Genomic DNA, 26,374 nt, shown 5'->3' on the forward strand with positions numbered 1-26,374 from the left:
GCAGCACACTCCGTCCCCAAAGGTGTTGACCCAAGGTGTGCGAGGGTTTCGCTTTGTGAGCGCGGGCTGGTTTGGGAAGGTGGTTGGAAGGGTTGCACGCGGTAAACGCGGATGGTTAAACGTTGTAAAATTGTCAACTTTATATTCCGGCGACCAACGTTAGGCCACTGACAGGAGAAATAAAAAAAAATCCCTTTTTTCGAGAATGCTGTGTCTCTGTGCCTTTGTGTGTGTGTCTCTTTCTCTCTCACCCACTCTGCGATAACGAGAATGGATACTATCGTCTTTGGGGAACGATGGAATCATAATGAGCAGTTTGCAGTTTGGTGTGCGGGAAAGCGAAAGGTCTCCCTGGTGGGAGATGTTTCCCGCTCCTCCCGCGTGGAGCTGGAGGTGAAAATTGATGTCCAAAAACTACGCCCAACCTGTTCCCCAAGCCCGCGCTACGGATTTGGTGGTGGAAATTGGTTGGAATAAATTTTCACTTTGAAAAACAAAACAAAAAAAAAACGTACGCCATGAATAAAGCTTTCGCCCGGCAGCAATGTGATGGTGGGCGATTTTGATTTTATTCGCCGCTTGTTCCAACCGCCCACACACACACACACACACTGTCCCGCCTGGCTGACGGGGTAGGATTAATGCTCCCACCACACACTGTAGTACAGACAGGTGGAAGCCAAACTCGTTCGGTTTAGTATTTTATTTTCTCATTCCCAACGCCCCACAAACCTCGCACCCAAACGCTCCGTTTAATGTGGCATTAAGCGGGCTAGCTACTTAATACTTAGCCGCGTCGTTTACCAGCACGCCAGCGCAAACGCAAACGCATTTTGTAATTTGAAATAAATTGAAAACAAACCGCAGGTAATCGTCGCGATGATCGCGCGGGCGTCCCGCCTTTGGATTGGGGCGAAAAGCATAGCGTAAAAAGCTTTCCCCGTGCGTTTTGGGCGCAGAAATTAAACTCTAAAATAATTATGTTTTGCGTAGAATGTAGCGTAGGAAGTAAAAAAACAACAACCCGCAAAAAGGCGTAGAGTGTTGAGATGAGATTTCAAACAAAAACAAAAAAAAGGAAACAGGAAGGGTGGAGGAAAATCTACATCAACATAAAGGAAAAGTTTGCTGTCGGGCGGGACAGTTGACTTGATTTCCTTTCATGTTAAATTCATTAGAAACTTTCGCGTAAGCTTCGCCGCTCTTACTCAAACAAGAAACAGCAACGCGAGAAAAAGCAAAAAGCAAAAGCAACAAATCCCCTCGAACAACCGAGGAAAATAAAGGGAAAGAGTGTAAGCACACATTACCGGACACAGTAGGAGTACAGGATGCTGAGGATAATGGCGCAAGGGGTGGGCCTGCTCATCTTAAACTCATTTCCAAATTGAACTCTTAATATTTTACTCACCTTGTTTGGTTGTTGTTGGTTATGTTTGTGTATGTGTATGTGTGTCTTGTTGCTTCACTTTCTACCTTTTGCTTTAGTGATTCTGCTTCTTGGAAATTCACTTCTTTTAGCTCTCTTCCTGCTGCTGCTACAGAGTTACTGGAACATTCAGTACGCGTTTCGTTCCGGTTCGTACTAACAGTCAGCTTTTTTTTTTTTGTTACATCGTTTGAACTTGTTGTTAATGTTTTTCTTTTCTATATTAAACCCCTCTCCCTCTCTTTCTGTTGCAACACTTTACAGCCTTTCTTCCTTCCTCTTCTTACCGAATCGATGCAGTGTGTTTGCAGGCCCCTTTTTTTGTTACACTCAAAATTCGATGATCTCGTCCACACAATTTTTGCAAACTTTTTCCAACCAACCACGCCCAAGCAACGCGCGACGGCTCAGAACTGTCCCGGGGAAGGGTGTATGTGTGTGTGTGTGTGTGTGTGTGTGTGTGTGTGTGTGTGTGTGTGTGTGTGTGTGTGTGTGAGAGGGGATTCGTCCCTTGATCCGAAGCTTACTTGGGCGTTGTTTTTTGTTTTCTTGGCTGGGTGGGGTTTGCTTTTTTTACAAGCTTACAAGAAACCAATCTCTTGTGCGTAACACGTTCACTCGTTGGGCTATTCTGAGCTGGAAAGCGTTTTCATTGAAGAAGGATTTAATTTTCCACTGCTTCCCTGTTTGCTGTACCCCTTGCTGACACACGTGCCTGCGAGGATATTAACACTTATTAATCTTGCTGGGTCTTTCTCTCTCGCGTTCGAGCGAATCTACCCAAATCCGTCCGTTTAGTCGCAATAAATATTGCGTAGGTGCTTTGATTTTTGCTTAACCTTGCCTCACTGGATGGATAACATCTAGATGCTTCTTCGAAGATCTGTATGTGTGTGTCTGGCTGCCCACACATCAAACACTCAGCAGCAGCAGTCAAAAAATTGGTTGCTCACACCCCGGGGGCCGTAGCTTCAACAAGTAGTCGACAACAAGCTACTCAACGTCGTTTCTGCAAGCGCTTTAACGAATATTCCTTTTTTGGCTAGATATAGGACCGTTGCGTTTGCTGCACTACGAACTCTATACAATAATATTTATAGTACGGGGATTATTAGAAGCTACTATGTATGTATATATATATTTATATATGTACGCTGCTGCTGGCTATGTGTACTTATGAACAGGGAAAACCTGAAATGAAAAGAAGCAAAAGGGAAAAGTTTACCATCAGTTGAGCACGCTGTAGCTGGGTTTAATCATGCCTAGAATCTTACGTGCAGCAAAAGGTGTGAGCAATAAAGCGCAATAAATCATGAAACTTATCTCGAATTACATCGTTTGCCATCTCACTGTCCTTCACCTAACCAAACCGTACGTGGACGGAGTGAGAGAAAGAAAAGGGAGCAAAAAAGAAAACTCCCCGTGAACCTAAAAACAGAAAAAATGAAGGATATCCCCCCTGCGGCGGCATTATGAGCGTGTATGAAGCGACTAGAAAATCCACCAGAATAGTATATTAACTGACCGGCCAGAAGCAACAACATCAACAGCAGCATCAAACACTATAAATAGCAGTGTCATCCGACTGTCACGTACCGGGCCCGGACATTGGATCTCATCGGTGCACACCCTTTAACCTTTCGATAACTGGGGCGGATGGAGGATAGGAGAGCTGTGTGCCATTTGTACCCGAGGAAATGAAGCCATCACTTGCAGTGAAAAGCTCTCCTGGCTCGGCCTCCCCGAGGGAGGGCGTAAAGGTGATTGAAAAATGAATTTTACACAGAAGCGGTTCACACCTGAAACCGGTGTATCCGGTGCACCGGAAGAACAAATACGTCAAAACCGTACGCCTGCACCATCAGCATCGTCATCTTCTTCTTCAAACCGTGTCTGGCTTTGTGAGTTTTGTTTTTGGTGCCGTTTTGAGGCACGATCGATTTCGAAAACGAGGGCCCGGAAATTGCGACACTCGGGTGTAAACGAGCGCCCTCCGGGTGTGTTTGCGAAGGTGCGAGATTGAGTGCGGGTTTGGTCCGCAACAGACACGAACCAAAAAAGATACTTTACCCTTAACCGATATTACAGTGAGAGAAGAGAGAGAGAGAGAGGGAAAAAATAATGGTGCAAGATATCGTCCAGGGGCCGAACCCTACGGCCATGAAATGGTCAGAATTGAGGATCCATTTGCATCTGCCAACCAACGAACCAGAAGCAGCGGATGACGAAGGAAAAACCAAACACGGGCCATTCCTCGACAGCAACAAAAAAAACCCAACCCTTCAATGGGCCGGAACAGGCTCCGGTTTTTTGGGGGAAGTTTTTCCGAGAAACAATTCTTACGGCAAGAGTTCCGGCGCGCTATCTTGCCCGCCCGAATTTTGCCGACCACGCGGAACGATGCCTTTTGGAGCAATTTATTAACCCACCTTAAGCCCTGTCATTTTTTGTCACCCTTCACCCGATTCTCGGTATCGGTTGCTGTGGCTGCCTTGCGTTTCCTGCTCTCCTGCCGACCCGGCATCATGACAATTGCGTGGAGTGGGTTATTCGTGCTATTTTAAGAGGAGCCGCTCGGCCCGATGGTAGAAAACAAATGACGGTACTCGGCGTAATCCGAGTTTAATCGGAATGTTGTTAACTAACTGCTTTCCACTTTGATGCTTCGAGTTTTTTTTTCCCGTTCACCCTCCTCCTTATTGGACACAAGCAACGAGCCGGACGGATTGAGTTCGCTCAATTTATATTTATTGTCTTTGCCCGTGTCCACTCGGGCCCTTCGTTGAAGCTTAGACACTACTTAGAGAGTAACCCAACATGGGAGCAACAAAAACAGCCAGATGGAAGGGGTTTTTTTTGGGCCATCCCCTGCGGCATTGCTAGCTAATGTTTGATGTGCCCATAAAAACCACACCAATCAGCAGCAAAAAGTCATGCTCGGTGGTGCGACGATCGGCTCAGACGAGTATCAAGTCAGTTTCCCAAAAACAGCAAAGAAGTTTTGCGAGCTGTAGTTTTATGCTCGGGAATGAAATCACTCAAACACATACACTTTACTCTTGTTAGCAACTCCATGTGAAGTGCAGGCAACTTGCTAGCGCAATCTTTACATCCTCACCAACAACCAACCGAAGGGAAAGGCAAATACAAGCCTTCGGTAGCATGCGCTACCGCTTCGGTATGTTGCACCGGAAAGCCCCGTGAATGCCCCCATTCGCATCGACTGCAGAGAACTTTCCCTATGTTCCCCATGCTGGGTGTGGGTTTGGGCTAGAGCACTCGAACACAAAGGCGGAAAACAGTACGTTCAGTTTACGATAAATAGTTCCCGCAACACAAAGGCATGCCGCCGTTCTGCTCCGAGATGGATAGATCTTGGGCATGTCCCGCATGTCCCAAGACGGTCGCACTTGTAATGATGAGAGTTTTTGGGTCGGGAGAAGGACGTGGTGCACCAGAAACGCTACGAAAGCTGCACTTGTCTCTGGTGGCACGCTGCAGTATGCTTTCGAGTGTGCTTTCCCGCTGCCAGTGCCGACAAACTTATTAAAAGTTATGCCAGGAAGGCGTTTGTCGAGCGTTGCGTGGAAGATGATGAGGATGATTGTCGTGACGGAGCAGAGCGGTAGCTGCTGTCCGGGATCCTGGCTTATCGGGATAGAAAGCGTAGAGTGAGGTTTGAGAGTTTGGCGTTGGCTGCGTATGTGTTTTAAAAGATTAGGGGAAAGTTCTTTGGCGGAAAAGAAAGACAAATACTCTGCACAGGAGCATTGCAAATAGGCATCACATGCAGGATGCAAAGATAAGCAGTGAGCTTGGGAACATTTGGGAATGGGAAAGCGTGGGCTTTGCGCAGGAAACTCATTATTAATTTAACAAACGATTATGATTATGTGCATTTGCTTGGGCGTCGTTCGCTGGAGGATCTAGCAAGTCGCCAATTAATTGCAATTCGAGCTCACTGTCGCACAAACTCATTCCCTGAACACAGTAACAATCTTGTTTTGCTGACAAAGATATTGTTTCTTTGTCCTTGAGTTCAAGTTTTTTTCTTCCATCTTGCTGCACGCTTAACAGGATGTGTTTATGGCACGCTCTCATCGCCAAACACCATTAAAAGGAGAGGAGGACGCTTCCAGCAACAGCACAACTTGCATGGTGGCCATTTCAGCAACAACCGCCGAAGTAACATTACAATAGAATCAAAACTTTCTACACAACACACCGAAAAAAGAAGTAACCTCCGAACATGACAATTTCAATGAAAATAATAAAAAAAAGCTCTCCCGAAACACATCAATGTTTGGCAAACAGCAATAAACGCGCGTGCGAATGTTGTTGGCTCCCGCTTGCACGCGCGCAATACTCCCACCTTCCTTAGCTATCCCCCAAAATGGTGCCCGAAAGTGGCGACGAAAGTGCCATCAAACTCACGACAGAACATGGACCGTTGGACGATGCCGAACTTCCGACGCGGGCGCGGGCCAACAAACATTTCCGGCCACAATTCCCGTTAATGTAATGGTCATGTCATGAACTCTCCGAAATGACTTCCCAAGCAAAGTGGATTGTAAAAGGAGGCGGCGGAGGAGCGGAAGTAGGATGAGCTGTGTGTGTGTGTGTGTGTGTGTGTGTGTGTGTGTGTGTGTGTGTGTGTGTGTGTGTGTTAAGCCTTGTTGTGTGTTGTGTGACAGGGCGCTCATGTCCAGTTGGAGTTGGATCATAAATATCTTCAACTATAATTATGTGCCCGGGCCCAAGGGGGGGAGAGAGTGTGTGTCATCTCAGTGTACCAAGCTGCCAGGCGAATGCACCCCAAAGCTGTCTTTGGGTGTGTCCGAAAGGGAGCAAAAGCTCGTCGTTGTCTACATCTGTGTGGGAACGACGCTAACGGACGACCGTCTCGCGCGTCTGCCACAGCGTCGTGGTCGGGGGAAGTTTAGTGCCACACGAGTAATTAAGCCCGCTTAGTAAGGAGTCCGTCAACCTCAATCGCTCACAATACCCTTCCCACAACATGTGTGTGTGTGTGTGGATGTGTGTATTCGGACGGACGCCTTCACAAATGTGTCAGCAGCTCGTACCCATCAAGCTCAGCAGCTCGGCTCGAAAACCGACAAAACACGCGCGCACGCGGTTGCACAGTTCGCCACAATGACAAGACATTTCCCTTTTGAGTTTGAGGTCATGAACGAGGGGTGGGGTTTTTGGGGAGGGTGTTTGGGAACTTGGCGTGCTGTAGAATGATGTTGTGCGAGGACTTGTTCTTGTGTTGCTATTCACATGATCCGGACTAACACTATCAAACCTCAGCTGGTGCTGGTGCTGCTGCTAAAAAGCCAATCCCGAGACGTGCCTGGAATGGATCGATTTTTAATAAGCCGTCAACGGATTTTTCAAGCCTTCATCCTTTCCTGTGGCGTGGGTGTGTGTGTGTATAAGTGTGTTTTTGGAAGTGGTTTGCCTTCGTGTACAACTTTAGATTATTAGATTTTGTCACCTCACATCACACACCGGCAGGGCAGGCACGATAGCCCGGGCGACCTGAACGACAGCGACCCGGGAGGTTTGCGATTTCCACCGAAAGCTATATTTGTACGGGGTACGAGCATTTTCGAAAGCCTGGTACCCAAACCGCTTGTGCGCAACTTTCACCTTCAGGGCGCGTGCGTGTTCCGGTTGGGAGGGGTTGGTAGGCTGCAGGAGATCGAAAACAATTTCATCTCTTTACCTTGAGGCAGCGACCGGAAGAGCGCTGGCACAAAGCTCATAGCTAAGCTTGTCAGGTATTCGGCGAAAAGGAAGCATTCCGAATCCGGCGAAAAATACACACACACACACACGTGTGTGTGTAAGGCAAAAGCAACAAAGCAGAGAGCAGCTAACGATGGGTTGAGTGGTGGAACCAAAATAGACCCGTCACCAGCAGCAAAACTACCGGGTCGCTTCGTATGTTCGGGAGGGAAAAATGAAGCTTCATGGCCTCCCGAGTTCCTTCTGCCCGTCACTGCGTTACCACGTACGGAAAAAGGATTTTCAATTAGTAACAGTTTTGTTCTCCGGCCGGCTGAGATGCCGCATCGTGGTGCAGTTGTTCGACTGCTGCTGGTGCTGCTGCTACTCGGCCTCGGGGAGGCCTGACCTAGCCTGCATTTGAATGATGATGTTCTCGGGCGCGCGTGTCAGCTTTCAATGTTGGGCTGCCAATTTGACCGCCCCGGCATACGAGCGTAATCTCATTTGAATGGGATGGACGTGTGTCGTATCGCTTTAGTGGAATTGGATCGCAAAGGAGGCAATAAGCCTTTTCGCTTCTACTTCTTGCCATCGTTAATGAGAAAAATCAATCGAGCCCAAGCAGCAGAGCCGTGCTTCAAGGCTCCGAGGGCGAGAAAGCTCCGTGCTTTGATGCCGGCTTCGCCAAATCGATTGCCGTTTGTTACACACCGTACATCAAACCGTTGTGGTTTGAGCGTGAGGCACGGGAAAGGACAGGAGGAAGAGATAAAGGGAAACAGCTGGCATTCGGTAGGCTTACCAAGTGATTGAGTTTGATTGCTAGATGGACGATTGCCGAGTGGTGGAACACCGGGGCACACCATATTATGTTTTGATTGGTTATTTACGCCGTGCTTTATGTGGCGTTTGTAATGCAGGATGGCAGGTTAGTTGATGGTTTCGGTCGAAGGAATTAATAGTTATTTACAACTATCTATTTAAGGGGGTCTTGAGAAATGACTTAAAGACAATCTTAATTGGTTAAAGAAGATAATATTAAACTAAAATTTTGAGAACACGTATAGTTTGATTAAATATTGTAGGTGTATTAAGGGTTGAATTCCAAAACGGACGTTACTACTTACTGGTGTAGTGTTGGAGCTTGATTTTAGTACATTATTTACTCTTTCAGATAGACGAACTGTGTTTTCTTAGGCATCATGTGCAATATCTCTTTCATATGTGCAACACTAAACCCTCCATAGAGAATCTCTCAACCAAAACCATATCGTTAAAGCGTCACAGTAGAGGTCTAAGGTTAATGCCTCCGTTCTTCGAAAATCGTCGCCCTAAATTAGTGATGAACAAAGTGCACAAAGTGTGGCGCAAGAACCCCATGTGGATATCTTTCCTATTTAAAGGATGACTCTTTTGTCCTTCTAAGAATCATCATTCAAAATCGTTTTTTTTTTCAATTTGGCTCTTTAAGTGCTGTTGTGAACGTATTTTGAGAGCATTTTTCATGATTCAGAGTGACTTCTTGAAGATGTTCAGTTATAGACCAATCAGAGCCAATAACACTGAAGGATTTACAAATGCCCATCGGTTGTGTATTCAAGAACATAAGCTCATGTATCGTTGAATGTTACCATTATTTTGTTGTGAAAGTTGTTGGCACGGTATCGGCCTCATGAGAGTTAAGCAGCCATAATATTTATAGTCAAGGACAGCTCTGATAGTTTACAAAAGAAACCCAAGAGAGCGCTGTTTAAAATAAATAAGGACGATCATATATATCCCAAACATGAAACAAGCTGACTATGCTGAAAAAATAGGGCCAATTAGGGGAAAGCTCGATAAAGGTCGCTAAGTAAGGTTACTCAGCGTCAAGATGGATCAGCTGTTCAAGAATAAGCGTCATTAAGTCAGTTGCGAATTAGAGTTGAGAAAAGACAAATCAATTTTTTCAATTGACTGTCGAGAACCAAATACGCGGCCGACAGTTGCAAAAAAGCAAACCTGTGTTAAAGTGACTCAAAATAAACAGATAGCTGCATCCATAGCGACAACAGGTTTAAAGCTGCTTTCAACAGTTTTTACAGAGTAATCATAACTCATTGTTTTGCTATCCCGGCACGTTCGCTTCGGTTCGCACTTTTCATAAGGTTTCATCCCACCCGAACACGCACTTGATAAATCAGAATAGCTTCAATGAAAATCACTCTCATGCTTGAATACATTCAAATCTATCTTTACTGCATTGCTTTTCCTGCAACTGCCTTTGACTTTTTCCACTCTCGCTAGCAGTCTCTGAAGCAGATGTAATGTGGATTACGAACTCATCAAACTGTACGTGAGCTATAAATGGGTATCAAACTACCTGGGATTACGAACTCATCAAACTGTAAATATTAGTTTGAACGCTTCGTTTGAGTGTAGAAAAAACTCCCATAATCCGCACTAGCTAGTACCATCCCAAGCGCATTAATAAAACATTTTTTTATGAAAATCCCTCCCAAAACATAAACATTAATGTAACTAAACTTTTGACCCTACATATTAAGCGTTCTGAGAACCTATCGCATGGCTAAATAAAAACAGTTTATACAAATTAGAGCTTCATTTGAAACTGTTTCACATACCATTCCATGAATTCGGACCAAAACATGGCACAAACAAACAGAACAGAATCCTACGGCGAATATGGTGGTATGTCAGCCGCAATAAAATGCAACTTTTCAATATAAAACTCTTCAAACGCTTCCGTTTGAAGTGCTAAATACTTTGAACTGCCAGAAAGGTTAAATGTGTCAGCAAATTATTTTCTATAATGTTTGCCGTAGTCGAAACGTATAAAGCGTTACTTTTTTTGCTGCTGCTTTTACCATTTAATGACGTACTTGTGCTTTCAGCACCATCATTGTGAGTAGACAAATAAATAAGGCAAGCAAGTGGAAAATGTAACACGCGCTCAAACAGACTTTGATTTTTTTTCTACCTTTTTATTTTGGTATGATACGCGCCGAAACGATGGTAGCGCAGTAGGAAGCGCAGTGGGCTTCAATCACCGGGTGACATAAATTGGAAACGCAAATTTCCTTGTACTCATGGAAGGATAACTCTATGAGACAATATTCAGCATACGAACGTTAGGACAAACATACAGACAGACACAGAACACACACACACACACACACACACACACACACACACACACACACACACACACACACACACACAGCTGAGTCAAGGGTCACGGTTCAAGGTGTTGTGCTGGTAACTATTTCACCTTGCGCGCGCGCGCGACGAAAAAAAAATCCCGTACGACGAATCCTTACGCGTGTTGCAGCGCACAAACGAAACACAAATCTTTGTACTTCTCTATTTCCCTCCCTCTATTCGGGGGAGCTTCCTTCACTTCCCCCTGCCGTGCCGTCAAAACATTCCAACAATTCCCGTCCCGGGGTGACCCTGCGAGATGGTTTACACTCAAACAAATGATGAAATGGGAAACGAGAGCTTGCAGAGCGCAAAGGTGGAGAGGGAAAAAACACAAGAAGAAAATAAAGTATCTGGAGCAAAATCCCGCTACAAGCACCCTCCATAATCGTGCTCGGTGTGCACTCCATAAAAATCTATGTGGAGTAAGGGAGAGGTGGGTAAGGGAGGATACCCGAATGGATTGTGTAAAGTTTTCTGTGTCGTGTCGCCTTGAGTGGATCCTTGCTCGAGTGGCCACTTGTGCCGGATGAGTTGGGACAGTCCGAAGGAGAGGCTGCACCTCTTTACTGCCCTTCCCGATTCGTGTACGCTCGCGCAATCAAATGCATTTCATCCATCTTGTGTCCCTTTCCACTCCTTCGTTCACCCTACGGCCCATGTCTGGCCCTTTGATGCCCGGCCCGGCTGCACTTGGATTCGTTGACATGGTCGTTTCGCTCGGTGTTTGCTGATGGGTTCGCGCAACATAAATCGTGAGCGAATGTAGCGAAACGTGGAAATTGCAGCTGGAAGGAGCGCAAGAAGAGGAATGTTTATGCGCTGGTTAAATTGCAGAACGACTTGTAGCACGAGGTTGTCGTGTAGCTGTTGTTCGTTGCGCCTAGCAAGGTGACAGCTGAGAAAGTCAAGCCAAAGTGTGGAGCGCGGAGTGTGCGGTGTAAAAAAATACATTTATCTGTACACTGAATGGCTGGTTATCGCCTTTCCCTCCCCGGCATATAGGCACGCTTTGGATTATTATTTTTCCATCTACGAAGGCAAAACTTCTTCCGGTTTTGCTCGTCATCGTTCCCTGGGCTCTTGAATGCCCAATGTCTAACAGCTCGCACGCACTTGTCGCATGACGCTGCACGCCCTGGACTGGCACACCGAGGCCCGATGTCCCGTTTATTGGCCACTGCCTTCCCTCCTCCATCCCATCCCTTGGAAAGTCGCCGGTCTGGTCGAGAATCATTACCCCCGAGGGGAATTTACGGTTGTGACGTGCCACTCACAAAGGCGCAAGGCTTGTCAAGCTGTTGTGTGTGTCACTGTGTGAAAAACCCGGAAAAACTCTCTCTCTCCACAGAGGCTTCCGCTCCCTTCCTTCCTCCCTCGAGAGGATTACCACGGAGTCGAACTTGTTGAAGACATGTTTCCTGACAGGGTGTGACATAAAATAAATAAACGTAACAGAAGAGCGCGGCGAGAACAAAAAAGAACACGCAGGCAGTGCGTTTTGATGTGCGAACCAGAGCTGACTTCTAATGACGGTTTGAAGGAAGTACATGCCTTTCCTTTCCATCTTCCACCCATCCCGGCTCTCATGTCATCGTAGTAAATTGAATAATTCGATTGCGATTCGAAACGAGCGAAGCAATCACGAGCCTGACACGATGGAAATCCGTGAACGATGAACGTGGGACGGTTCGGTGTACGTTCACGCACTCACTAACAGTAAGTGTGAATGACTTTCATTATGGTGCGTGTAATGGGGAGGGGGGAGGGGGGTGAGCCTTAATAAGGGAGGAAATAATTAGAAATAACCACGTCTCACAAAAGCCCACACCGAGAGGGAAATACAAAGGCAAGAGATTGACATTAAAGTGCCCGCACACGCGTAATGCCAGTGTCAACTATCAGTGCGCGTGTTGGACACGGGAAACATAGGAACAGGGGGGAAAATAAAACAACATAACCTTCCCCTCTTCATTCCCTTTTCTTTGTAAGTACCTCCGTAGTCATAAACTCGTCCACTGCCGTCAGAAAAAGAGAGCGAGCGAGAAGCAACGGAGCCAGATTGGTATCATAAAAGGTCGTAGCGGTTGTACGCGGTAGGCTCGGGTAGTGCGGTGCCTTAGAAAGCGGCATTACGGTGGCAGTCAAACCATAAAAGAAGGTGTAAACATGACACCCTCGTCGCCATATTATTGCCCGCTCGCAGCAACAGATGTGTGTCCTGCCAAAGGCCGCCGCCGCCGCCCTAGCTCCACCAGAAGGCAGAATGGCGCTGCCGCAAACGGCGCACGGCGCTGAATTATGTGTTTTATTTTTGCACCTCCGCGGTAGCTGGGTGGTTTTGGTGGGTGCAATAAATTGTCCATACTTTGGTTTAAACCAGGTGCAACTAGCAACGGGAAAGGGGAAAGGTTTGATGTGTGGTGGTATTTTTCAAAAGAGAAAAGCTCCTCCAAACCGGGGCAGTTGTAAGTTATCCTCAACGGATTATAGTGCGGTAAAGTGAATTAAAGTAAAGGTTTTTTTAAGTTGATTGTGGTATTTACTTTTGTACGGCAAATTATTTTGATACGACCGACATTTGTTGGCACGTGTTGCAGAGGCTCATTTGAGTGACATTAATAGGAGGTGTTTAATTGAAAGCCATTGAAAGCCAAGCCCACCTCACTAGTGGGTACAGGAAGACCTTTTCCGGCAGCGGTTGTTGTGCCAAAAGAAGAAGAAGAAAAATAAATTTTTCAGCATATTTGTTTGATTAAAGTTTGCGTTTGCGTGTTGAAGCTTTTGATCACTTCGAAGAAATATTCTGATCAAATAAATCAAATCATATAATTGGGAATCAAATGGAAGGGTTGAGTAACTATTCAAGCGGAAAATAGCTCCAAATAGCTTCTCATCTTTCTTTGAAATTGTATCAATCTGTTATTGGAACAATTCAGCTGTTATGATTATGATGGTATTGAAAGCACAATTATCATGTAATACTGGACTCGTTTTATAACTAATTGTAACTATCGATGAACATGGTGCTTTGGTTGGAATTGATGTGGTAATCATTTTGAGAGTAATTCAATACGAATAAATCATCATTTCGATTTCTAAGTAATATCCCCCACAATCCCTACAGAATGTTTGAACAAAAGACAAAATTATTTAATATTATTCATATTTAAATTTATGATAAAATGTACAAACATTATGCAAAATATTCTAGTGTAACATATTCTCACAACAAAAAAATCAATAAATCTTATATTTAATGTATCTTGTTATCGTTTTGTGATACATTACTCACAGCATGATATTTTATCCTTGCAGTTATCCTCAACGGTTCAACAATGCAACTTGGAGTTTACCAGGAAAGATTTTTATTTCCATTCAAAAATCCTAATCAATGTGACCATTGCACAATGGGCAGTTTAGAACAAATTTCGGGATAAAATTATTTTTGCAGAAATTGTTTGTTTTTATCGTTTGTAGTAAAGAGTTATGATAGTAAATAACATTTTATATGTAGTTCGCATCCATACCACCAGGTGGCGCTACATAAAATAGTGTTTTAAGGGACCTTTGCTTAATTTTATTAATTTTGTGTGTTTTTTTTCTTGTATTTGTTGTTTCTAACAGTATAAACCATATTAAAATATATTGTAATGTTTTATAATATATGAACAAAACATAATAATTTTGAATAAGATAATATTTTCTGTTTTGTATAGGACAATTGTAGCTAATTTTCATCACTTTTACTCACAGGTAGTACAAATATTAAAATTTTACATACACAACTTAGGTGGATGCTATTACAAGCTTCTGACGTCTTGTTCACATTTCTAGAGACATGAATAAAGGCATTTAAATAATTCGGTAGAGCAGGTACATTGAAATAAAGTAGTTCCCAAATTCGTCATGAAAAGCAGCTCATATTGTTAGTCTTTGAATATTCATCCTATACTTTTCCAAGTCCTGTACTGCCTTCAGAAGGGGTAACAAAACTAAAAATTGTATGTTCTTGGTTTTACAACTATCCGAAAAAGCAGAGTTCAACGATAGCTACAAACAAAGTATTTACTTCATTAGTAAAGTTAAACTCTGTCTTTGTTTTAGTGCGTGTAGCTACTGATATTGAATTGGTTAACGAATCAGAGGAATACAGCTCATTATACAAAATGTCCTTCTGGATGCATTTTCTTTCTTGTAAAATATTCTTTGTAGCATACTCCCCTATATCCTTATATTTAGTTTGTCATGACTTTTGGGAGTTCTTCTCCCAAAGCGCCAATAGATGCTGGTGCATTCATAACGTTTTCCTGTTATGCGTATAATTTCAGAATTATTTTCCTTACATCCGTCTATAATCTGGAGTAGGACCAAAAGTTATTTGATTCTAATTTGCTTCATTATATTTAATAATAAAGTTAGGTTAGAATAGAAATTTACATATTAGATAAGTACATGAGCTGAAATTAAGATACACAGCTTCGTAATGGAAATTAAAATCACGTAGAATATAGTTTTGTAGAATACACTAAATACGCTACACTAGGCTCCTATGGAGCCGCCTAGTTGCGCATGTGTCTGTTTTTAGAAAAAGTTGATGTGAAAAAACTTCAATAAAATTCGCGTTCGCAAACTTTCGCAGAATATTTCTTCACAGATTGATAGTATATATATTACACTATTATGTGACATATATGAGACAACGCCACTCTACGCCACTTCAATAATGGCATCATGTCAAAAATTAAAATGATGAAATTTTTTAGGAAGTTTCTTCAGTTATTATCGTTTATTTTTGCATAAAATTAACTTAACTCAAAATCTTTAATGTATTTTAAAGCTGACTAAATATCCTTTTTAAAATATCTAAACTTATCAAAATCGGTTTATATTTGAAAAAGTTACAAAGGTTCAAAGTTTTCCAAAAAAGTGAAAAATTTTCTGCGTTTTTTTAACAAATCTCGACTTTGAAAGGTCTTTTCTAGAGAACCAGAAAAGATAAAGAGCTCATATTTGGTATTTTTCTTAGTTTAACCCTTAGTATTATAACCTATTATTTGGAATGGCGCTATTACAAAGTTGATTTTTTGAATTTCATCCCGGCAAATGCCCATTGTGCATTGCAACAAACTTGTTGTTTATTGTGTTCACAAATTCAATTGTTCGAAGAAAGCGCCCAGATGTATGCAATTTAAATTACTTCTGTATCGTTTTAAACGCTAAGGACCTATTTTTAGTGTTTCGATTGATTTTTTTTGCCCGCATTATGATTTCACTCCAACTTTAGGTGAATTAAACACCTTCGATGACACCTTCGATGTACGAAACAATACAAATAAAAGGCAATTTGTCCTGCACAACAATTTCCAGCAACGCTGTTGCAATACCACTTCGTAGAAAATGGTTCCCTTGGCTTTCATACGATGCTAACAAACAAACAATCAGCAACCCGATACCGGCCCGTTGCACCCAATCGTGAACATAATCTATCGCTTAAACTTGTCTGGTTGTCTGAGCAACTTCTAAATTATGATTCCATCGATAGCAACTACCGCGAGCTTCCCGGAATCGGCTTCCCGACTGCCAAACAAATATGCTCATACGCTGTGAACAAAATGACAGACTCGGCAATACGTCTCCCAGGCGGAATGGCAAAACCGATACTTCCAGAAACGAATTCAAACGATTGGCGAACCATAGAGCGGCGACGGCTAACCGGTTCCCGGAACGACCGCACCCAAACATCAATTAAGATGGAAGCGAAATCCAACCCCTACCCAGAAGGTTAAATTCGTAATTCTTCGAATAAAAATGCCACCCAACAAGGGGCAAAAAGAAAGAGAAAGAGAGCGAGAGCCGACAGGAAACAAACATACCCGCAAGGAAATGATAACGTCAGCATCCGCCTCGTCCGGGCAGCGAATGGTTTTGGGGGTGGGGGTGAGCAGGGATTTAATTATTTCCGGCACAGAAAGATGTTCCTTTCTATCCGGATGGTTGTGGGCCGCATTTTAATAATTCCTGCCTGCTGCTCTTCATTCGGTCACTCGTCGCATTTTTACTTACAGTGAAATTACTCACTCGGTGCGCGCGAATACAAGAATCCACCCAATCGCCACCAACACCAATTTGACATTGTCTTCCCATTAATTATTCAGCGCTCCCATTAATTAGCACGCTGAGGCCTGGCAGGACTGGTGCAGCCTTCGCCGCTTCAAACATTTATCCCAATCTCACCATTCCGAATTTGCAAAAGCTTTTGCGCACCAAGCACAAATCGAGTATTTCTAAAAGCTTAAAAGGGTTTGGCTGTTTTTGGGGCAGATAAAATGATGAATTACGTCGATGAGAAGAAAGAACTTACAATTAAAAAAAAAGCAACAGTGAAAATTTCAATCACCCTTGCCAGCCTTAAATTGCGCTTGCCGGCGGGGATTTTTTCCCTTTTCCGCACCCGGCAAATCAACAATCGCGTATTTTGTTTTACGAGGCCCATTTATTTGTGCGCCATAATGTGCGCCCGATTTGCGGGGCTGCGACTCGTAATTAAAAAAGGACAAGAATTCGTTTTGATAAAATGGCTGTAAAAAATTCATATCAATTCAGGACGGCGCACGGTGTCCCATTTTAAAGTGCCTTCAATCAAGCCCTCAACCCCAGCAGGACAGGACATTACGTAAGGAGAAGGAGGAAAAAAAGAATGATAAAAAGGATTACAGCATAAAAGCATTATCCATCCACGCACACGCTCACATGCGTTTTGACATACTCGGATCCATTTAATGACGTTCGCAATATGGTTCGTTCAATTACCTTTTTTTGTTTTTTATTTGCCGTTGTTTGTTTGTTTCTATTCTTGCTTCCAACGCTAACTGGCAAAAACCGGGTAGATAATATGCATATATGTTGATATATCCGCTTGGTATAGCTGTGTGCTAATATATAAGTTTGCAGTATGACGCACAACGTACACCAATCAAAGAATGGGAAGAATGGAGCAATGTTGTATGTTGCGGTATGCTGCTAGCGAACGCTTGTTGCCGCGCCCTGGCCCAACAAGAACGTTTTCACTGTCACTGTTTTGCGGCCTGGGCCGGTGCACTTAAATTATCCAAACACACGCGCGCACCGTTTTCTACCGGCGGGAGAATGAAAAACACGATTTTATTAGCCCGTCGTTTCCACCGCCACAACGAAGGGTCGTGCTGGGCCGGGTTGTGTGTTTTTATTTTTTTAGTGGATCCTTGTTTAAGGTTTTCTAAACTTTTTTTTTACTGCTAAATTTTGCAAGCACTGTGCCGTACTGGCCGAGAGGTTCGTTACTTTTTTTTTCTTTCACATCACTACACACACTAACGCACTACACTCACACAAACGAAACAGCGCCGATGGGACGAAACCGTTGTGCTTTATCTCACTCACTCTGTCGCACAAATGGAACTCTTTTTCTATTCCTGTAGATGTGTTTGGGTAGCAAACAAGAAAACAGCGTAAGCAAAAAAAAACGAACGAAGGAAGAGCATAATACAGTATTCAGCTTTCGCAGACCAACACACGCATAGAGTGGGCCTGTGTCAGTATGCGAAAGCTCCTGCGGAAGGATGATGCCGCACACACCGTCACACACGCAACGAGCATCTCACTTTTTCGCCCCAAACAGTGCCTTTCTCTCTCACTCTCTCTCTCTCTCTCTATCTCTCTCTCTCTATCTCTCTCTCTCTCTCTCTCTCTCTCTCTCTCTCTCTCTCTCTCACGTACTCTGTCTCACTCTATGGTTCTCTCTTTGGAGGTTCTCGTAATGCTAAATGCGCCTATATTCATCCCGCGTGGTCTTTTGCCTTTTCGCTCACTTACACTCGCTCTCTCTCTCTCACTCACACACACTCACGCACACAACCAGACATGCTCTTGGTTTGGCGAAGATCAGATCAGATTATGTAACGCACATTCACATTGGGTGGAGGAAGGGGGGGGGGGACCAAGGACCCCCTACGAAAGGGAAGCTGTCGGAGATGTTGGTCCGGTTTTTTTTTTTTTGGAGGGGGATTGTTCGCGTTCGTTTCGGGTGGTTCTCGTTTGAATGCCGTAAACTGCTGAGCTCCCCTACCACCCCTCCGGCTATACACCAGCCCCAGCCGTCCCCAGCAGGCACCGATTGATTTCGTATTCCTTGCGCCTTGCGGAGTAGATCTTACATCGCAGCAGCCGACGTCAACGCGACTGCCGGCAGCAGCAACCAGCCAGCGTGCGGCTTCATTGTGTCTTCCTCCCCTGGCTGGCTTTGGTAAAGCGGCGGGTGGTTTCGGTTCTCCTTTTTTTTCGTGTTTGCGGTTGCTGTGGGTATTTTGGTATTTTATTTGCATTCGTTTAACAACCCTCCCTCCCACCACCATACGAACGTGCATTTTATGCCCTGCGTTACCCTGCAGGGCATACCAAAATCGTTCACATTCCACGCTAACCGGACACACGCACCAACACACGCACACGCATAAACACTACTTTGGATCCTTTTTTGTTTCCCCCGTTCTGAGAAACTGTTGTGAACTGTTTTCTTTTGTTTTGCCCTGTTTCTGTGCGTGTGTTCATGTGTCTGTGTGTGCTAGTGAGTTGATTGCTCTTTGCGCACACGCTAAGCCCTGGAGCGATTTTCTATTTTTGCACGCACTGTATAAAACACAACCAAGAAAAAAAAGCGATGAACACACGCAGGCACGAATATAAAGGCTGATTTTTTGCCGTTTTTCCTCTACTTGTTTGCTGTGTGGGCTTTTTCTCTCTCTCTTTCTCTTCTGGTTCACACGATCGATTCTTTTCGGGTGGGTTTGAGTTTACGTGCGCTTGGGAAAATGGCAAGCGAATTGCAACAACAACAACAAAAAAGAAAAAAAATCACCCGGCAAAAGTCGATGGAGACGCACGGTCGTTTTTTGGTAACCTACATTGGTAACCTATTTAACCATAATACAAAGTACTGGAATTAATTTCACTTCAACAGCTGCAATGTGGGTTTTGTTTTTTAATTGAAATTCAACATTACTAAACATTTACACAACACTGTCCACTGTCAACGCGTTTAGTAAACAACACATTAGCACACTATGCGCCTAAAGGTAGGCAATATTTCCAACAACCGGTGACCAATGACACAACGCCACACGCACACACACACAGACATTGCCCTTGAGCGATACCGTGTTTTAGATAATCCATATTTTACCTCCCTTTTGCACTGTTTTTCACCCCCACACAAACACACTGCAACACACACACACACACACAGACGCATAGATACACCGCAATGCCAGCCCTCGTAACGTGTTTAATTATACGTGGTAAATCGTTCGCTCGATTACGTCGGCTTTTGTGTGCTGCTGCTGCTGCTGCTACTGCTGCTGACCGTGCCTTCGATGATAATCCTCTTAAATGACTGATGGCCGTCAGGCTACGACCGTACAGTCACAGTGAACATGGGGGATGAGAAAGAACACATACACACAGCCAAAAAAAAAAGGCCCACGCACGACAAGCACGCACGCCACGGTCGGCCACCTACACGGAGCCACCGCACTTTCGCGTCCTGCTGATTCCGAGTCAACCTCCAAACCTGACTCCCAGCCGCTGTTGTTGTTCGTGTTCGTGTGCTGCACAAGCACCTTGGAGGGCAAATAGGTACAGAGACAGAGGAAAGAAAAAAACACAACAAGAAAACACACACACACACACATATAACACACACCCACCCAGTCGCTCTCGCGTTCTCCTCCCCCCAGGCGCTCGTGGGTCGGTCACATCATCTTCACCCCCATGCTGGATGGCCGCTCAGCGGGTTGCACAATTGCAGAATTTCGCACCAGACTACGACCACGCAACACTGCGCAACCAGCCGGAAACGGGTGGTCTGGTTGTTTTTCTTTGTCAAGCAATCCGGACGCGACAAACACCGGACTGGGAACTGGGGTAAAGCTGGCTGAGCCAAACGGGGCAACGGAGCCAACGGTGTCTACGGAGGTTCACGGGCTACACTGTGCGCACGGTACGGCTGCCAACACTCGTCTAACACGCACACGCGAGTCCTAGAAATTCCTGGTGCCCCGCTGCCGCTAAGGCGCTCGCTGGGGGTTCGGCTGGGGCCTCGCTTTTTTGTGTGCTCCCAAACGGCACTCGGCACAGCGTTGCTGCTGTTGCTGCTGCTGCTCGCCCGTGGAGAGCCCGTGAGCGCGTGCAGTAGGCGTTGAACGGTCGGTGAGAGCGTGCTCGGTCACCAAGGTTAGCCGTGAGCGGTGAGTAGTGGTGAGAGCGCACGCTCACTGTTGGTAAAGGTACAGCTAAGGCACGAGTGAAGCTCTAGTGTACGAGCGAGCAAATGAGAGCGAGCGAGCGGCTTCTTAGAGATTCGCACTCCGTGAACTGTGGAGCTGTCAAACGCATGCGCTCGAGCTCTCTGCTACTCTCCCTCTTTGATTGTTACTCAAACTGCGAGAGAGGACACTTCTAAGGGTTGTTTGGATTGTTCCCATAAAACATCGCCCCACCAAGGTGAGTTGGGGTTGGTCCTGTTTGGGCTGGAAAAAAGCGTTACAAACCCCCGCTCGAAAACGAGCCGAATTCGAGAGCCACATCTTGCGATGCATTTTATCCTCCGTTTTTTGCCGTCTTACTCATTCACTCGCTCTCTCTCTCTATCTTGTTATTTCTTTTTGCGAAGGAAAGGGCCCTTGCCATACACTGCCACTTCGGTGCAAAGCGCTCGTCCCTGACCTAGCCACAGGAAGCTGGTAGTTGCCGTAGTTTCGCCACTGCGACGCAGCAGCAGCAGCAGCAGCGCGCCTTAGCCACGGTAAATCACCGTTTTAACATGTTTGCATTTATTTCAATAGGCCGGGCGATTTATTACGGTCCACATCCTGGGACCTCCCGGACCTGCAAAGAAAACCCCCCTGTTTTGGGCCCCCCATGGAAGATGGTTCAAGGAAAGGCAAAAGGAGCAAAATAAGAACACTCGCTAAAGCACATAATCCTTTGGGGTGGATGATCGTTTCGCCGCATCGCCGTTTTTGCGTGCTGCTGGTCGAAGGTTTCATGCATAAGGTTGGGTAGCAGTACTCGCACCAAGAAAGGCACCCCAAAACACGATAAGAATCTGATATCCGATTAAATAAGTCAAGCCGAGCGCAAGTAACGGCATCATCAGCGGGGACGCGAAGGGAGAAAGATAGAGTTAGGTCCGGATGCTCTTACGTAATGGATGGAGTCTTCGTGCATTGGCACTTCCCAGGCATCATCGGTCGTACCCGGTTGCACCCGGTTCGTCGGAACCGTTCGCTGTCGCTACAGCCAGCTTTGCGGGCCAAATACGGTCCACTCCTTAACGGAGCAGATTTGTCGCTTTACGGCGGGGCCTCGATGCTCTCGAGCAAGATCCATTAGCCATGATAGCGGGAGCGCGAAGCGCGGTGCAGGAAAGACGATCCACTCGAGAAACGACTTCTTTCCCTCCTTATGCTCCGTCAGCTCGGTCAGCTTCAGTGTTGATGATGGTGAACCCGCTTACTTCCTGTCACAAAAGTGGACAATTTTTCTGCTGTCAATTTTCGGGTGCAATGTCTTATTTTTTTACTTTTTATCTGAGCTAACGAAGCCACACGGAGAACGTTGCAAAATGGGACGATAGTGACGAGCAAAACAAAACTTCCGAAACATACCGCCGTGCTCGTTGTTCGTGACTCCCCAGCACTGTCCCTGTTCTACGAGAAATGAGAGCAATCGAAATTGGGAGGGGGGGGGGAAGGTTGCTGAGCGCTATTTGGCACGGGACAAAGCGCTTGCGAGAGATGAGCTGGAACTGTACAACCTGGACCGCGGTAGTGAGACAGTGAGAGAAAGAGTGTGAGTGGAGAGTTTTATAAATCAAGAGCGGGCGTGTGAGTGAGCGCGCGAGCGAAGGATAGGAATGCAGAACGTGAGTGAATGTCCGTGGGAAAATTTGCGGCAGAAGCTTTGCGGACACAAAGGGAAGCAGTGGGAGGGATGGGGGAATGACCCAAAGAAAACAACCGAAAAACGAATATCACATACACTTGGAACGACAAATGACAGCAGCAAAAAAAAAAGTCCAGCACAAAAGAAAAAAAAACATCATCCCCCTAGTCACGAGTACACCCGCACGTGGGGGTTGGTTTTTGGATGTAAGGGGAGAGGGATGGGTGTGTTGGGTGCTACCGCTAGCGCAATGAAAGCATCCGACCGTTCGTTTCGTCGTTGGGAACCGGGACCGGTAAACGGAACGACACAGCATAATGTACAAACAACTTAATCATCAGAGGCCCGTAGGACTGTAATGTCCGCTCGCTTCTTCACTCGCTTGGAGGAGGGGAGTGCTATGTGGGGCACAAGCACACACACACACATACACTCCGAGCGGATGAAAACTGGTCGCACGGAAGTTTTCGAATGGGATAGTGTGTGGACCGGCACCCGCAAACGGTCCGAGAAAAACGTTGTCGTTTGAAAGATAAGCGAAATGAAATACCCTTTTTTGAGGGGGGTTTCTTCTCGGGCGGAATGGATTTTTGGTATTTTTTTTTCGACCTTGCTGCACCAGTTTATAGCTCATTTGCATTGATTTATTGCGAATTTTTGTGTGACAAAGTTTGACGTTCGGTTTTGCGAGTGCGATTTGCTTCAAAAACTAATATTGAACGGTCTTTTTTTGGCTTTATACAGGAAAGTAGTAAAGTTGGCCTTCTTTTTACCATTTCTGTTTCAATTTAGCTATCAAAGTGAATGTTAGTATCAAGCAAATACTTCAAAGTTAAAGTCCTTTGAGGTCTGTCAAGGTTAAATTCCTATGCATTAACAGGACTAACTTGTAAAACGTACATCAACAATAGTAATCGGTCAGCAAAGCCTGACCTTAGGCACACTAATCTGTGACTTAATTGGTTTTATCCATCAACCATGCGTCTCAGGCGTTCGATCGATACAAGATGTAAGTCCATTACAGGTAAATTGATGGGTCGTTTTACTTCACAACTGCACGCCCGGACAAGTCCTTCTGCTATTTGACTTATTCTTCTAAGTGTCAAAATCATTCACAGAAGCAGAACCTGTTCGAATGGGCTTGAATGATCTCTTCAAATTTTAAGATTGCTGTCCTGGCTGTCTTAGTAAGATTAAAAAGAAGAAAAAATGTCCAGAAACCCACTAGACAGTTTTGTTTTGTGGCAAAAATAAGAAGTAGGCAATTACTAAATTCAATACATAAATCAAACATTAATTGACGTGAAATGATGTTTATTGAATAGGAAACATGAAATTGAAAATTGATTGATAAATTAATAAATTGTTTAATTACTATATGTTTAACAAAATATGGAAACAGTACTAGGATAAAAGTACTATGCTCTATTTCGTCTAAAATTAAGTTAATAATCTGATTCTTTTTACTATTCGTCACATTCTGGTTCGAAAGGAGTAATTATTTTTTGATAGAATATTATTTTTAGGCTTGTTTTAAAACATTTTTTCTTCAGGTGCTTGTGCCTAATTCAATCCTACATGTTCAATTACAATGATTGGCGCTTTATCGTTCAACAGCAATGCTCGAGCCACATTTTTATTTTAAACAAACCTCTGTAAGCAACACCAACCAACTGATTGTCCACAAAGTCTGAAAGCTTTGCTTGTATTTCTCTCTCTCCCTCTGTCTGTACCTAACCTTCCACACTCCACCACATCATACAGCACTTGAACATGAATCCGTACCGTCGTGTACCTCCTAAATGCATATCCTGAAGGCACAAAATTGTTCTCAAATTTTCTCCATTCCGCTTGCAACGGTCTCTTTCCACTCTTCTCTTGGGCTCTTGGGCTCAGCATGATGTGGCTGTGTGTTTCATGTTCGTTTCGTTCGTTGCTGGGCCGATCCGCTTAGCTGGACTGGGTACCGAGACCCATCACCATTAGAAGTGAGAGCTTGTCGCACCGGGGGGAGCCTACCGGTGTTGCAGAGAGTTTTATCAAGTGACATTCGGAAAAAAGGGGCTACCAGCGGCCCTCCCCTTTTCCCATATTCTCGCTTTTACCTCTTACCCACATCTTAGCGATGATTTTGGGGAAACTTTTCTTCCCTCCCGATACGTGCTCAGCCCTGCCCTGTAGCTTATAGTATAAATCCACATGGTGCAGCAGGAGCTACATTTTGGGTTGCAATTCACCGGCTGTACTGCACCATCAGGACTACTCCCTTTGCAGCCGGGAACTCAATGCCAGAAGAAAAAAAACTCGTATTACTTTTAATGAACAAACTATTCATTAGTCTCCGTATTCGTCGGAAATTCGTTTCGCTTTCGGTAAAACTACTCAATTTATTCTTATTGTTCCGTTTGGGAAAAGTTTTTCCTCTTCCTTCCCCATTTTCCGCCGGCATGTATGGGTGCAATATACGGGTTGAAGCTTGTTTTATTTTTCCTGTTATTTGTATGCATTTTTTTGTTAGTTCGTTTCGTTTTCTTCTCTGCCATTCACACTCATTCTGTGCCGCTTGTTGGCTGGCTGGCTGGGCATTCGAACCGAAACGCTTCCCACAACCCACAGCACTCGCATGTTTTATGCTCTTTTCCTCTTTCGCTTGCCTTTTGCTTCTACGAAAAAACAAGGGGCTTTTTTGGGCAGGGAAAGTTTTCCAAAAATGCACAACATTCAAAACTGTTCCAGAAACAAACAAGCGAAACCGGGTGCGGATAAAATGGCAAATTCCAACCAGCAACAACCCGAAAACAAATTTCAGAAATAAAAAGGAAGAGCTACATTCCATCCTGGTTCGAACGGTCGCCCACGGGCCTGTGCCTGTGTCCGGAGAGTATGGTCCGACTTTCTGCGCCATTTTTGTGCTGCTTGATTTGTGACGGTTAACGAGCGCGCGCGGTGGTTTAAGAAATAAATGAATAGCGAACCCTCGAACGAACGAATCAACTGCATCCCAACGCTCGACAAAATGGCAAAAAAAGGCAAATATCCGATCGCTGATCCACGCGGTGTGGACACACGTGTGTGCGATGGAGTCTCCCTTTAATGCAGTCCCAAGGGGGGGGGGGGGGCGCTCGGATGGACATGACGATGACACCGAAAATAAAAATCAACAACAAAAAAACCCACCGAGAACAATAGCGACTCAACGAACTTTCGCGCCCGTCGTCCGGGCGTACGGGTGCCGGAAAATGCACATCCATGACAAGCTTGCTGCAAGTGGTTAGCCGAGCGCGCGCGCGCGCAAAAGAAAAAAGTAGCAAAACAGAAAAGCGCTCCCTCTTTCGCTTTCGAAATGAAATTAAACAAAACAATCCCACAATTAAGCGTGGCACAGAACGGCACAACGGTACAGTGCAAAAAAAAGGGGCAGCAAAATCGGATGCTGCGTTTAATTTATTGTTAAGTTGATGTAATTGTATCGCCTTTGCGTAAAGTGGCGCGTACGAAACGTACGCAGGGAGGGAGAATATTGTTTACGCAGCAAAGCGGACAAGCAAAGTGCAGTTGCCCGCTCATCCCCAGCGGGGTTAAATGGAGTGCACCGAGGGTGTGCACGGCAAGTGATATTAAAAATTCAATCACGAAAGTAGTCCCATCGATCAAGCGCCCTTCTCGCCTGATCTGATTTCCTCTCCGTCTTCCGTACTACCGAGAAAGGCTCACTCTAGCGCGCTGGCTTTTACTGCTGCTGTAATCGGGGTTTTGTATTTCAAACGAACAACTTTATTACAATGTAAAACAGCTCGCGGCAACGCTCGTGGTGCATGGGCAGGCGTTTCGGGTGCTGGCAAACGGTTACGAAATGCTTCATTTCGCCAACGAAAACTTTGATGCGCACGAAAAATTAATTCCTGAATGCGATATATGATGCCAGTGTGCATTATGCATTGCAGTGGCATAAGGTAGTTTTTGTGAGAGGGAAACTGGAAATTTGATGCGGTCTGATTTTAATTTTGCTTCGGCCGGATATGAGTT

The 26,374-nt window shown here is 45.0% G+C and overlaps 1 protein-coding gene across 2 annotated transcripts in view; it reads right to left on the reverse strand.

Moving 5' to 3' along the window:
• Positions 1–20,496, reverse strand: part of LOC121599033 (zwei Ig domain protein zig-8-like) — a 54,504-nt gene extending 34,008 nt beyond the window's left edge. Inside the window, exons 1-4 of one of the 2 annotated variants that reach the window (XM_041926507.1) lie at positions 20,110–20,496; positions 17,737–17,820; positions 17,180–17,501; positions 1,412–2,620 (exon numbers count right to left, since the gene is read on the reverse strand). The gene's annotated coding sequence lies outside the window, so the exon portion shown is untranslated. Of the gene's footprint in view, positions 1–1,411; positions 2,621–17,179; positions 17,821–20,105 lie in introns of both variants that reach the window. The other variant, XM_041926504.1, reaches the window with a different exon arrangement.
• Positions 20,497–26,374: the final 5,878 nt, after the last annotated feature.

The sequence above is a fragment of the Anopheles merus genome, chromosome 3L, assembly GCF_017562075.2.
Source record: "Anopheles merus strain MAF chromosome 3L, AmerM5.1, whole genome shotgun sequence".
Classification (NCBI taxonomy): Eukaryota; Metazoa; Arthropoda; class Insecta; order Diptera; family Culicidae; genus Anopheles; species Anopheles merus.